We start from the raw sequence: 14,527 nt of genomic DNA, 5'->3' as shown, positions 1-14,527 counted from the left end.
ATCACATTCTGCTTTCAGAAGCAACTAGCTGTTAGTCAAATAGATGCCAAAAAAGGCTCACAGCAGTTTCCATACGGGGTGTAGCTAGCACTGCTCTTTTCACTGCTCTCTGACACAGCTGGAAAACAGTGAAGTATGGGTAAATGGAGCAAAGAGGAGCATGAAAGATGAGATTGGAAAGTTTGACCCTTGGAAAGGAATATAATCAGCAGTTTCACCACAGTGAGGCCTGGTCTACGCTACAAAGTTAGGTCGACGTAAGCCATTTTGCATTGACCTAGTTGTGCATGTGTCTACCCTGAAATTTGTCTCACACCAATGTAAGCGCCTCGTTACAGCAACGCAGTTACACGTGCCTCCCCAAGCAGCATTGAGCCATGATTGATGTACAGAGGTCAATGCTGTGCAAGCAAAGACACTGAGTTACCTGTGTTGACCCTAGCAGTCCTCCAGCAGCTGTCCCACAATCCCTACATTGACCACTCTGCTCTCAGTTGTGAACTTCACTGCCCAGGAGCACAGAGACCAGAAGGCCCCTCCTTCCTTTTAATGCCCCATGAATTTTGAAAATGCCTGTTCCTGATTGCCCAGCTTGGTGAGCACACCTGGAAGCTCTCCACTGTTGTGAACAACTGCCCAACAGACCATGCTGGCTACATGCTCCAGATGAGCTCCAGCTTGGCATAGACAGGAGATACTGGATCTCCTAGGCCTGTGGCGAGAAGAGGCTCTGCAAGCACAGCTATGGACCCACCATAGAAATGTGGCTATCTATGAGCAGATTGCATGGGGGTTGCAGGAGAAGGTGTATGACAGGGACCAGCAGCAGGGCCGCATGAAAGTAAAAGGGCATGTCAGGCATACCTGAAGGCCAGGGAGGCCAATAGTGATCCACAGGCCTGCTGTTTTCACAAAGAACTGCATGCCATACTTAGAGGAGAACCCACCACCGTGGATGCCTCCAGGGAGCCTGAGCCACAGTTCCCTGACCTGAACAGCAAGGAGGAGGAGGAAGATGGGAGACAAGCAACCAGGGGAGGGGTCCAGCTATGCCATTAGCCAGGACCTGTTTGAGACTCCAATGCATCTAGTCAGTCCTGGCAATCAAGAACGAGTGAGCCCAATGGAAGGGAAGGATCTTGGGGTAAGTGTGTAAATTTATTTCCCATTACAGTGGTGGCACTCCCAACTTAACAGGACACATTTATCGATTTTGCATTATTTTATTTCTACTAGAAGAGGCAGCAGTACAAAAAAGAGAAGTAGTGTTGTTATATGCTTTTCATTCCCCTATAGAGTTAGGCAAGGTGTGTACCATGAGGAGAAATTTGTTTATGTCCACAGGGATGTCCCTTGAATCCTTCTGAGAGATCTCGATGAAACTTTCATAGATGTATTTTGCAGTCCTTTCGAGAAGGTTTCTAGGGATGGCAGCCTTATTTCTTCCTGTGCGGTAAGACACTTTCCCATGCCAGTCAGCGGTAACTTCAGCAGGCCATTGCAGTACACAGGCTAGCAGCATACAGGCCTAAGCAACTTTGGGTCACCAGCAGCAGCTGTGATCTCTGTGCCTTTGTCAACCTCAGGAATGAGATATCAGCTAAAATCACCACAGTCTGTGGAAAATGGTGCCAGTATTCAGTGCCACTGCCCTAGTTTCATGCAACTGAGCAATTCCTGCCTCATTTCCCTCACCCCTAGCAAGACTTATTCACCACGGCTGGTGCTGAGTGGTGCCGTATACAAGCACTCCAAAGCAGAAGTGTCAATAGGCATGGCCTGTTTAAAACTTTGGGGGAGCGAGGGAAGTGAGTTCTGAACTTTAACTTTTGCTTTCTGTTGTGATTATACTGACAAGGGTCCCTCTGTGTTTTATCTGTAACTGCTGAAGTTGCAGCCTTGAAGGGGTTCCCCCTTCACACCAGCAGAATACCTGAGCCAGATAAGGAGGAGAAAGAAGAGGACTTGGGACAACATGTTCAGTGAGATCCTGCAAGATAGTGCTACATGAGAATGGGAGCAGAGGGCCTGGAAGGTGAACATTGCAGACAGCCTGGAGAAGGAGAGTGTGGAGAGGAGAAAGGCCCAGGGTTCCCAGCAGGAAAAGGAAAGAGAGATGCATCAGGACATAATGGGGCTTTTCTTGCAGCAAACACAGATGCTACAGGCTCTTGTGGATCTACGGGTTCAACAATCCTGGGGTCTCCTCCCTTTGCAGTCCATGGCGAACTCCATTACAGCACTTCCCTGCAGCTACCCATCAACATTCCACATGGCACCAGGGTCCACAGCCCTACCACACAAGGGGACATTAAGGACCACCACTGCTTCACTGACCTTATGAAAGCCACGGTAGCTGTATGTGTAGCACAAATGGATATGAATATTCTTTCCCCTTGATACATTTTGTTCTATTAATTTATTAAAGTTTTGAGTGTATTTGCTTTTAAATTGCACAGATTTTTCTCTGCACTGGTTTTGTTACTGAATAAAATTCAATTATTTGGAACATCTTCATCAGTTCATAACATACCTTGCAGAGTGCGTAGCAGTTCTGAAAGCACCCACTTACTTGTTCCTGCATAGTGTGACACAACTCACAGGATCAGGGACAAACCCACACAGTATAATAATCAAAATGTACAGCAAGCAGCACAAAATTAATAGGTACATTGACTGTTACATGCATAGATGTACACCAAGCACCATACAATTCCTAACAGGCCCCCTCACAGCAGGGCCAGGTAGAGCACACCACACCACACCATATTACTGTGGCTCACTGATAAAGTGCCCTTTCAAAGCCTCCCTGAGCCATATAGCTCCTTGAGATCTTCTAATAGCCCTTGTGTCTGGCTGTTTAAACTCAGCAGACAGCTGCTTCACCCTCCACTCCAGCAGCAACTTTTTCCCCTTTGCTTCACAGCTATAATGCAGGGCACAGCAGGCAGCTATAACTATTGGGATGTTTTTCTCACTGAAATCCAATCTTGTGAATAAACAACACCAGCGACCCCTCAATCTACCAAAAGCACATTCAGCTGTCATTCTGCACCTGCTGAGCCAGTGGTTGTACATCAATACAAGCACTCCTGGTGACTATCGCAAAGCGCCGATGCCAGGAGACAAGTGTGCACGCACAAGCATATACTAACTGCAGCAGCTTTACTCTGACATAACTTGCATCAACCAAAGTTTGTACTGTAGACATAGCGTAAAGGTGTGATGCACAGGTGTACTGGTAAGAGGCCAGTCTTTGTCCTGGCCATAGTCACACAGGTCAGGACTGCGGAAGATTACCACAGTCACATGATAGGGGCATCCTCCGTTAACTCCAGTGAGTGCTGTTATATCACAAGTAGCTTAGATTTCTGCAATGTGAAGACAGCGGTCTCATTCCTGAAGTTAAAATGGTCTTAGGACTCACAGATTCATGACAGTAGTGTTTTGGAACAACTAAAGTTCAAGCACTTCTTAATACGATAGATGCGAGTTAAATTATGCTGAAGATCAAATCCTACAGAATTCCAACCCTTAAGGAAAACAATAAAACTAAATTCCTCTCTAGCGTTTTCTTTCTGAGGCCTTTGTCATCACTTAGATGCACCCAATTCACCTCTGAGCTTTTCCTAGCACCACTGTCACTAGCTCAGTCAGACAAGTCCTTGGGAAAAGTATAACAAAGTAACCTCATGACCAAATTTGGACTGCATATTGAAATGCAAAGAGATCAGTAGCCTCTTTGTCTTATCAACTGAGATGATATCTAGACAAACGCACAGGGCAATTAATGCCTTTACCACTTCTTTCTACAGAGCCTCAGCATTAGGAACAGTTACCAGTGCATTTCATATTCTGTTGGCCAGACAAAGAGCGAAGAATGCATCTCTGCCTCCAACTTCAGTTGCCCTTTATTTTCCTTGTCAATTAGCTTGTTATCAACCACTCATATGGAAGAAAGCCCATGATTCTTTCCCAGAGATACCAGCATGAATTGGAAGAGTTGGATCTACACAAATTAATGTAGCTGCCTGGTACGAGACCTGTGCGCAAATCTGTTTATATACCCGCCTTGCTGATTGATGAGCCCATTGATGATATATAAGTGAGACCCACAGATTTTTTTGAATGGTTATATATAGCCTATTGTACCTATTCGTTATTTGTGAAATGACAGAAACTTGTCACCAATGCCTGAATCTACATATATGATGATCTATTTTCATTTAGGAGACAAGATAACTCTTAAAACTTATGCAAGAGTGTGACATGCTCATTCTAAACAATGTCTTCAGGGAAAAGGTCCCCATGCTGCAAAGCTGTTCCCTACATAACTTATTCACACAAGTAGCTCGTGGGCTGGACTCTGATCTTGGGTACGCCAGTGTAAATCCAACAGTAGCTACTGTAACTTGCAAAGAGAGTACTCACCTGAGTAAGGGTTTGCAAGTTTCAGCCCTAATTAACTTGTGGAGCAATCTTAGATGATGAGCTGCAATGGATTTGGGGTCAGAATTAGAGCTGGCTACAAAACAAGAATTCCGTTTTGTGAAAAATTTCAAGGTTTCAGAATTTGTTTTTGTTCTGCAGTGGAACAAAACCATGACCTTTAAAAAATTTTCAGGGGGGCAGAGCAAGAGACCCTTAGCAAGAGCAAGAGACTAGCCTAGTGGTTAAGGCCCTCTCCTGGAATGTAGGAGATGCAGGTTTAAGCCTGTCCTCTGCCTGAGCTCTCTGGTCCTGTGTTTATTAATTATTTCTGCAAAGTCCAACAGGAGAAATTGAGACTGACTCTATAGTCCAGTGGGTAGGGCACTTAGCTGGAATGTGGGAGGCAACTCTGCCTGCTTCAGAATGGGCACTTGAACCTGGGTCTACCACATCCCAGGTGAAGGCCCTAATCAAATGACTATTGTGCGGAGGGTCTCTTCTGTTCCCAGAAATTCCAGCTTAGACCTCAGCAACATTTCCATCCAAATTTCCATGGAAAGCTTTGGTTTTGATGAATCGGCATTTTCCAATAAAAACACATTTTGTCAAAAAATTCCTAACCAGCTCTCATTGTGCCCATTTCTAAGGCTTTTGTTCTTCTGATCTTTTACATTTGGAAGGGCTATCATCCTTATCAAAACAAAATGCTTAGAGATAAATCCTGACTGCGAGCTGGACAGAGGCACAAGCTCGGGTAGGTGTGTTGAGGATGGGACCATGGGGCAGAAATTATCCAGCCTGATTCTGGTCCTTAGGCTGAGATTATCACAGGCCTTGCTTGGCCACCTAGGGAAGTGTGAGGTAAGCCACAACCTCCCCCCGCCCCACCACCTGCTTTGACCTGCTCAAAATGCAATTCTGACTGTTTTTCAGGGGAACAGGACCAAATTGCCTGCTACTCCCTGTGCCCCGTGAGCAACTCAGTGGGAAGTGGTAAGATCCCTGCTTCTGCCTCCCCATACTTGTAGGCTGCAATAGCTGTCTGGGGCCAGAGGTGAAGCAGGGGAGGGATTGTAACTCTGGCCATTCTAAAGAAGGCACCGAGGGATTATGGGATATGAGGCCACCTGTTTTAGTGTGTGTGTAACCTACTCAGCCCAGCATATACCTGTCCTACTCTAAATTTCTCCTGATTCTGGCAGGAAAAATCTGTGCATGGCAGCAGTCTGGCACAGTACACTTGACAAAGAAAGTGCTTTTACAGCATTGGTATGCACCTGTTTTCTGGCCAAACCTGAAGGCTGCTGGAATTTGGCCTTTAAAGAAAAAGGGCAAACTCCTCCTCTCTGATCCTATATTGCAGAGCTCATATCCAGGCTGTGGAAGCACTGCTGAATATCATGCCCTCATTTGGGGATCAGAGTAACAGCCGTGTTAGTCTGTGTTCGCAAAAAGAAAAGGAGTACTTGTTGCACGTTAGAGACTAACCAATTTATTTGAGCATAAGCTTTCATGAGCTACAGCTCACTTCATCGGGTGCCCGATGAAGTGAGCTGTAGCTCACGAAAGCTTACGCTCAAATAAATTGGTTAGTCTCTAAGGTGCCACAAGTACTCCCTTTCATTTGGGGATGAATTTCCATTGTCGTCATACAAGAAACCTTGCCGAGAGCTCCACACAGAGCAAGTGCAGAATAGGTAACAGATAGCTGCAGAAAGAGTTGAATTTGGCCTGTAAACTGTGCAGCATTATTTTACTGCAATATCATTGGGTGGGTGTAAACCTTCTGATTTTCACTTGAAAAATGTTGGGGAGCAAAACTGAAGTCCTTTGCAAATTATGCAAAAACTCTTGTCTTGTAAAACCATATCCACTTTTGTAAATGTGAATTTCAGAATGAAGGTGACAATTACGTTGCATGTTTGCATTCCAGTAGGAGCTAGAGGCCCTAATGAAGCATTGTGCTATGCACTGTGCATACATGTAAGGTCAGATTGCGATATCCTGATGCACATTAAGTTACACAAGGAGCTGCAGTGAAATCAATGAGATTACTGATGGCATAAGGCAGTATTCAGCATGAGAGGGAGATTGCAATCTGGCCCATAGTAAGAGCCATTCCCTGCCCAAAAGAGCTAAATAGATACAACAGACAGAAGATAGGAGAATGGGAAGATTATTATTATCCTCATTTTACAGATGGGAAATTGAGGCACAGAAGTGCAGATCCTCAAAGGTTTTTAGGCACCTAACTCCCATTGATTTCAATGGGAGCTAGGGTCCTAAATGCCTTTGAGGATCTGAGCCAGAGAGATTAAATGGTGTCTGCATAATTCTTTTTTTTTTTTTTGTATAAGCAATTATATCATTCTTGATTAAAATGGTGAAAAGAAATGGTGCTTTGTCTCTTTAAGATGAGAGGAACTACCATTGTTAGTCATATATATTTATTGCACTCTAGGGTTGTAAAAACACATTTTTGTTTTGAAAGTCATTTATTACATCCATAAACATCACATTGCAGTTGATTGTTCCCTGGATTAGAATGTCCTGGTACTTAGTGAGTTTTGACAGGCGGAAGGAGTGAAAGTAGAACATCTAGTTTTGTTACTGGGTTGGTTTTTAAAAGCAACTTGTCACTCTCTTGTATGCTACAGCCATTGAGACAGATCTGAGAGGCATTGAATTCAGGGTACGCAGGTTTCTGTGTTTATTCTTACTGCTGGACTCGTAGCATTCCAGGCATTGTATACGGTAAGCAGAGATGAAGCTTTCCTGGTATTTTAAATAAGAAGTATTATTTGTTTTGTTTCAGCTCTTTGATTTTCAACAGCAGTTTTAAAACCCTTTCTGAGATAACTGAAAACTATTCCCTGTAATGGAACAAATCTTTTTATTTGCTCTTCGGGTCACTGAACCCGGGAATCGAATAAAATAAAAACACAACAGAGCATGAATTAGATCCTAGACTTTCAGATTACTGTGTGCTTGTCCCATTTTAGAGTCACATTCATGTAATAATCAAATCATTTGGAAAATAAAAGCAAATGTTCCTGAGAAGTATTACTGATATCTCTCATAATTAACTGTAATATTTTGAAGAGTAGCCTAGTGATAATGGATGCTCTCAAAGGAAACAGAAGCTGTTTTAAAGAAATATATTTTATATGTTGGGTATCTATTTCTTACATGTGTATACAACTGATTCTTTTCCAAAATGTATTTTGCATTATGTATGTTATATTCATGATACATTTTGGTATATCAGAAAAGTACAAGAGGCAGCTGTTAGAAATGACAATATGTTGTTTAGAAATGACAATAAATGTGTGTGTGCCAATATATTAAAAATATATTTAAAACATATGTGAGAATATCAAATGTTTAGCTTGCATTTCCAGAAGAGAGTGAGAGAAATATAGCATATTGTTACTGGACTTCATTTGTGGAGGACAGGGGATTATATTAGCACCATTTTCTCATTTTACTTTTTTAAACCTAACTAAAAGAACCTACTTCTTAAAATCTAGTATCTTGTTTAAGAAGCAGTTGCTGTTTCAAACACTAATTGCATGGTCTTGTGGATAATCTCAGCAAAGAGTCTGGGGATTTACTAGATAGAGGAAACCTGAACTACTCTGCTGAGCAAGTTTAATGGACATAGCTGCTGGAGACAGAGAGCTGTCTACACTAGGACCTCCAATGTTGCAAACAACAGTGCAGCTGAACCAGTGCTGGCAATGGTGGTATTTTTACATTTTAATTCCCTACTGTAGACAAGGCTGTAGAGATGGGTTAGGTTTGATTTTCAGGGGAAAGTGCTTGGGAAGTTTGTACTGCAAATGCCAATGCTCTCCCTCTCCTATGGATACTCAGAGGACTCTGTTCTCCAGCGCTGTCAACCTGGCACTTCATATTAGCATTTTATGCACTTACATTTTTTAAAGGTTAGCAACTTTTTAAAGTATACTAAGAATTTTTTAAAGAAAGTCTGTTTTATTTAAAAAATAAATCAATTAATATATTACCATATAATATAAATTTAGTGGTCTGATCCTGCCATCCTTACGCAGGCAAGATTCCCATTACTCTATTAGGAGCTTTTCCCTGGGTAGAGACTACTCCTGGGGGAATTCTGCACCACTGCGGACATGCAGAATTCGTGTGCAGTACAGAATATTTTTTTCTCAGCAGAAAATACATTCTGCCAAGAAGTGCTGCAGTTATGCCTTTCACCCTCTAGGAGCCACTGTGTGCCGGAACAGAGAGCAGCCACTCTGGGGTGGGAGCTGCCCCAGCTGCAGATAGGGAAGAGAAGAGGCTGCGTTCCTCAAAGTGCCCTGCCCATGGGGCAAGGTCAGGAGGCGAGGGATGGATAGGGTGTGGCACATGGACCTGCTGGGGGGTCACAGATTGGGGTTCAGAAGGGCCAGTGGGAGGCACAGACTAGGGTAGGGGCTGAATAAGGATGGGGGTACAGGGACACATGGGGCAGAGGGAAGGGGCTGCAGAGACATATGGGGGGGCTGGCTGAGTGGGGATGCAGGGACACATGCGGACAGGGGCAGATGTGCCTGACTGAATGAGAGAGACTAAGGGTCAGCCAGGGTCTGCATGGGGAAGGCTCCCTAACAATCCTTTCCTGCACAAAAAAAACCCTGTTCCATACTTCTCCCACCCATACCCAACAACTCTCCAAGTTCACACCCAGGATCCTCCAAAGCAATTACTTCCATCTCCCTCAGCTCCTCTGTTACCCTTGGCTCCCCCAAGCTTTTGCATTACTTCTGAGGAGCATAGGAAATACATTTCTGTATCACAGTTCAAATGAATTATTACTCCGATGTCTGTATTAATATGCCTAGTAATTAATCTATTTGTCAAAAAACCTTTCCTGAATCATTTTTGTTGTCTGTATTGTTACAGACATACTTGCTGACAGGTATTCTGAAATAAATTACCAAAATAATTGAAACTGGTGTGATTATATTATGTTATTTTGACAAATAAAATATGCAGAATTTAAAAATGTTGTGTTCAGAATTTTTTATTTTTTGGCAAAGAATTCCCCCAGGAGTAAGACCTCAGGATTATGCACTTTTCTGCTTTATCCTAAGGATGTTTGTGTAGTACAAAGCAACTTTGCTGTCCTGCTGCATTATCAGTGGTTTAGAACAGAGCTCTGTAACTGGGATTTTACTTGGAAATACTGATACTATGATTGGTCCTTAACTGGGGCTGTTGGGCACTGTGATAATACAAGGATATTATCTTGTAGCATATTGGTAAAGCAGAATGTAGCCTGTAGCATATTGGTAAAGCAGAATGTACGGACTAGTGAGGTGGTCTCTGCTGCAGGTGGGATGCATAGATGTTAATTCTCATTTAAGTCCATGCTTGAATGGGGAAGAAGGCATAAGCCATGTGCACAGAGGTAAAAATTAAAGCGTGAGTAGCAAAATCTAATGTAGAAGTAGGTTATCTCCCAAGCAATGTCAACAACAGATACATCTTCCATGTTTACTTTCTAGATTTACCTCACTTAGTCCAAAACTTTGGACACATTTATGTTTAATGTTATTTCAAATGCTCCATCTTACTTTAATTTGCATTCGTGCCACAGACTCTTGTCCAGTCAAAGTTATTTCTTTTTCATATATATTTATAGTTTTACTGAATGTCAGTAAATACAGCCTAAAAAACAAACCAAATGCCAGCAAAGGATATCAAGGCCAGTGAGGATCATAACATTTCGGACAAAAGAGTTAAGGGGTACCATTTTTAATAGTACCTAAGTTACTTTTGAAAATGATGCTTAGGTGCGGAAGTTATTTAAATGCTTTAAAATTTTTTACCCAAGATTTCCTTTTAGAATTATAGGCCTGTTCCACTTTAAAATGTCCTATTGCTGATTCCTTCTCTATTGGTTACATTACATTTGGATAAATAGCGCAAAACAAAGAGTTTGGGACAGATCCTCAATTGGTGTAAACTGTCATAGGTCCATTGATTTCTATGGAGCTACGACACTTTATATCAGCTGAGGATTGCCCTTAGACATTTATATATTGTGTGTGAGTGTACATATAGATGATAGAGATAAATGATAGCTCTGTGTGTGTAGATATAGGTGATGGATATAGCTTCTGCAGCTATACTGGGGAGGATATAATCTGGCTGTCGTGTTTCATGCTTCAGGCATAAGCATAAATAAAAAATCATGTCCCTATAGTATGGCATTTCATAACTAGAGCAGTTACCCACTGTCAGGAATAGAAAGGATACTAGACAAGTTGGATCAAGGGTCTTCCCTAGTATGGTACATCTTAGTTTTTGTTGCAAGAATTATTTACTGGAGATTGTCAAAGGCAAGTATATCCTGAATGCCTTTCATTCTGTCAAACATCAGTGTTCTGGAAAGTTGCTCCTTATTTATCTGTCTTAAGGTTTGCTAACATGCCAACTACTGCAGTACTAAGCATTGTAAAGCCAAGATATAGCATAAACCTTTCCTATGTGTCTAAAGTGTACTTGCTGTAGTTGTGTTGTCATAAAGAACAGTAAAGAGCTAGAATTCTCTCCTGCAGTAAGCATTGGTCTCAATGTTTGGTGTATTGCTTTTCCTCCCATTGAAGAATTAGCAATGTTTTACTTGTGAACATGGACACCACTTCTGTAGGTTTTAGGCTGTTTTTTAATATGTACAAAATCAAGAAATTTTACTTGCTGTTTTCTAGCTACCTGGTTAAATCACTCAGTGCTGTCTAGGGCAGTGAGTCTCAAAGCCGGCCTGCTGCTTGTTCAGAGAAAGCCCCTGGCGGGCCAGACCGATTTGTTTACCTGCCATGTCCACAGGTTCAGCGGTTCGCCACTCCAGGCCAATGGGAGCTGCGGGAAGGGTGGCCAGCACGTCCCTTGGCCCGCGCCACTTCCCGCAGCCCCCATTGGCCTGGAGCGGCGAACCGCGATTGGCCGAACCTGCGGACGTAGCAGATAAACAAACTGGTCCGGCCTGCCAGGGGCTTTCCCTGAACAAGCGGCAGACCAGCTTTGAGAACCACTGGTCTAGGGTTGCCAACTTTCTAATGGCACAAAACCAAACACCCTAGCCCCAGCCCTTCCCTGAGGCCCCGCCACTGCTCATTACATTCCCCCTTCCTCAGTGGCTCACTCTCCTCCACCCTCACTCACTTTCACTGGGCTGGGGCAGGGGATTGGGGTGCGGGAGGTGGTGAGGGCTCTGGCTGGGAGTGTGGGCTGTGGGGTGGGGCCAGGGATGAGGGGTTTGGGGTGAAGGAGAGGGCTCCAGTCTGGGGGGTAGGGTCGAGGGATTTGGAATGTGGGAGGGGGCTCCGGGTTGAGGCAAGGGGTTGGGGTGCAGAAGGGGGTGCGGGCTCCAGCTGGGGGTGTGGGTTTTGGGGTGGGGCCATAGATGAGGGGTTCAGGGAGTGGGAGGGGGCTCTGGGCTGGAGAAGGGAGTTGGGGGGCAGGGGGTGAGGGCTCTGGTGGGGGGTGCAGGCTCTGGGGTAGTGCTGAGGATGTGGGGTTTGGGGTGCAGGAGAAGGCTCTGGATTTGGGCGGGCTCAGGGCTGGGGCAGGAGGTTGGGGCTCGGAGTTGGGGTCACGGGCTTACCTCAGGGGTCTCCCAGTCAGCGGCATAGCAGGGCTAAGGTAGGCTTCCTGCCTGTCCTGGCTCCATGTTGCGCTGTGCCCCAGAAGTGGCCATCAGATCCGGCTCCTAAGCGGGGGGGCCAGGAGGCTCCACGCGCTGCTCTCACCCGCAGGCACCGCCCCTGCAGCTCCCATTGGCCATGGATCCCAGCCAGTGGGATTGTGGAGCTGGTGCTCAGGGCGGGGGCAGCACGCTGAGACCCTTGGCCCTCCCGCCTAGGAGCCGGACCTGCTGGCCGCCTCCAGGGCACAGCACGGAGCCAGGACAGGTAGGGACTAGACTGCCTTAGCCCCGCAGCACCACTGACCGGACTTTTAATGGCCCGGTTGGCAGTGCTGACTGGAGCCGCCAGGGTCCCTTTTCAACCGGGCTTTCCAGTCAAAAACGGGACGCCTGGCAACCCTAGTGCTGTCCTATCATTTATAGCTTGACTTCCTTTTCAATTTCATGTGTTGGGCCCTCTAGAAAATTAAAATGGGATTCATGCTAAAGCTAATAGAGCAAGTTAATACACAGACTGGCCTTTCTTGTTTGGGGACCTGAATTTTAATCCTAGTTTGGATTACAAAGGAAAATGAATATGGTGGTCTCCTCTCCTCCTGCAGACAAGTTTAAAAACAAAATCGCAGAACTGGCAGTCTCTGGGGAAGTAAGTAAAAAACATTTGCAGGTCAGGCATGAGGTACATTTACTGTGTTGTGTGGGAGAAACTTTCACAACATCTGCTTGCACACTACCTGATTTATGATCATGCTACTAGTCTCTAACTTTCATGAGCACTAAATTCACCTGAAATTTTTTAAGTTAAAAACAAACAAACTAGAGGATCTAGTGGTTTCCTAGGTCTCCAGAAAGGTCAAAATTTTATATTTCCTGTAATGCAGTTTATTTCCACATTGTAGTTACTCACAATGGAGGACAGGGAGTAGGCCAATATCTGGAGTGTGTTTTTGCAGGCAATGGCTGAAACGCACTACAGACTCCACAGTCAACCAGCCAGCTCCGACTCTGCAAAATCACCTTATTTAGCAATGGTGTGTTATACCCTCGTAAAGAAGACACTTCTGATACTATTACCTACCCTAGAATACAACATGGTTATGGAATGACACTTCCTGGATTTAAGAAGTTACTGAACTTTTCTGCTTTTTACAGTCAGTGCCAAAGATAGGACTAAAGCGTGATCCCAAGCTGTGCTTTAGCTACGTTGAGGCATTAACATGTTGTTACTGGGTTCTTCAGACAGTGTGTTTATAGTGTAAATGCAACCTGTGTGAGCCAGAAAGAGGAAAGTGGGCCAAGATTTTCAAAAGCTATTAGTGATTTTGGGTGCCTCCAGTTTTGGGTGTCCACCCTGAGACACCTGAAAGGGGCCTAATTGTCAGAGGATAGGAGTAGAATTCTTTCTGGAAATCAGATATTTTTCAGATATCTCAAGTTGGGCATCCAAAATGACCAGCCTCTTTTGAAAACCTTGGCTGTAATCTGTAGCCAGAGGATATGAGACTGTGGTAGAACCAAGGAAGTAGCAAGTCCAGTGGAAGGGGAAAGGTACCATCACTGGCATATCTACATTCCAAACGAATGGTTACATTCAAGGCACCAGAATAGCTGCTTTGCTTTATATGTTTCTTTGATGCGGACCCACTGCGAAAACAGGACAGACACGTGGATGGATTTTAAGCCGAAAGCTACAAATCTTATTAAACTTTAACACAGCGGAGGGACCCTACCTACAATCACCCCTGCTCATCTATACCAGGCATTTAGTTGGTTCCAGTGCAAGACTTCCAGAGCTCCTACCACATCACTCATAACTCAGTGTAGGCACTCCTCAGCCTACCCCCTGGTACTCTGCTCATTCTGAGTGGCAGCACAATGTACCCTCTCAAGGGGAACAAAGGGTGCAGCAGAATGGGCACTCTGCCCGTGAGGGCCCTAACATCTCACTTTGTCCCAAAAACCCAAGGCCCATCACCAAAATCCTAGGTTGGAAACTGTTTGTTTTATCCCTTTAACTGTGCTGGAACCAGCTGCAAATTGTGACAAATCAACAACTCAATCAAAGTACCCCCGTTAGGTACCAAACGCATTCCTACTTAACCCACTGTGGCTTGAAGGTGCTGTGAAGACAGCAAAAAACTCTCTGGTCCTCTGCTACTTGGCCCAGGGGGGAAAAAGAATCTTTCCTGACGCCCCTAATCAGACGATGAGCTAGGTCTGCAGCCTCTGTCAGGCCAGGTTCCCATTCCTAGTTCAGTGTGGGTAGGGTGGGGCTGCAGGAATAAAGTCCAAAGAGGCTCCACATGGCTCCCTATTCCAGGATAAATCCTGGGAGCTGGGGAATGCTAGCCAATCAGCACCCTTTTCCCCTCCAGCTGGCCAGTGAGTGCCAGAGACTCCAAGGGAGAGGTCCTTCAGTGA

At 44.7% G+C, this 14,527-nt stretch overlaps 1 protein-coding gene across 1 annotated transcript in view; it reads left to right on the top strand.

Moving 5' to 3' along the window:
- Window positions 1-14,527, top strand: part of PDE9A (phosphodiesterase 9A) — a 79,602-nt gene that overhangs the window by 17,542 nt on the left and 47,533 nt on the right. The window lies entirely within an intron of this gene.

Source organism: Eretmochelys imbricata, chromosome 1, assembly GCF_965152235.1.
Source record: "Eretmochelys imbricata isolate rEreImb1 chromosome 1, rEreImb1.hap1, whole genome shotgun sequence".
Taxonomy (NCBI): Eukaryota; Metazoa; Chordata; order Testudines; family Cheloniidae; genus Eretmochelys; species Eretmochelys imbricata.
The sequence above is the reverse complement of the archived record's forward strand: the minus strand, read 5'-3'. Positions and strand labels throughout refer to the sequence as shown.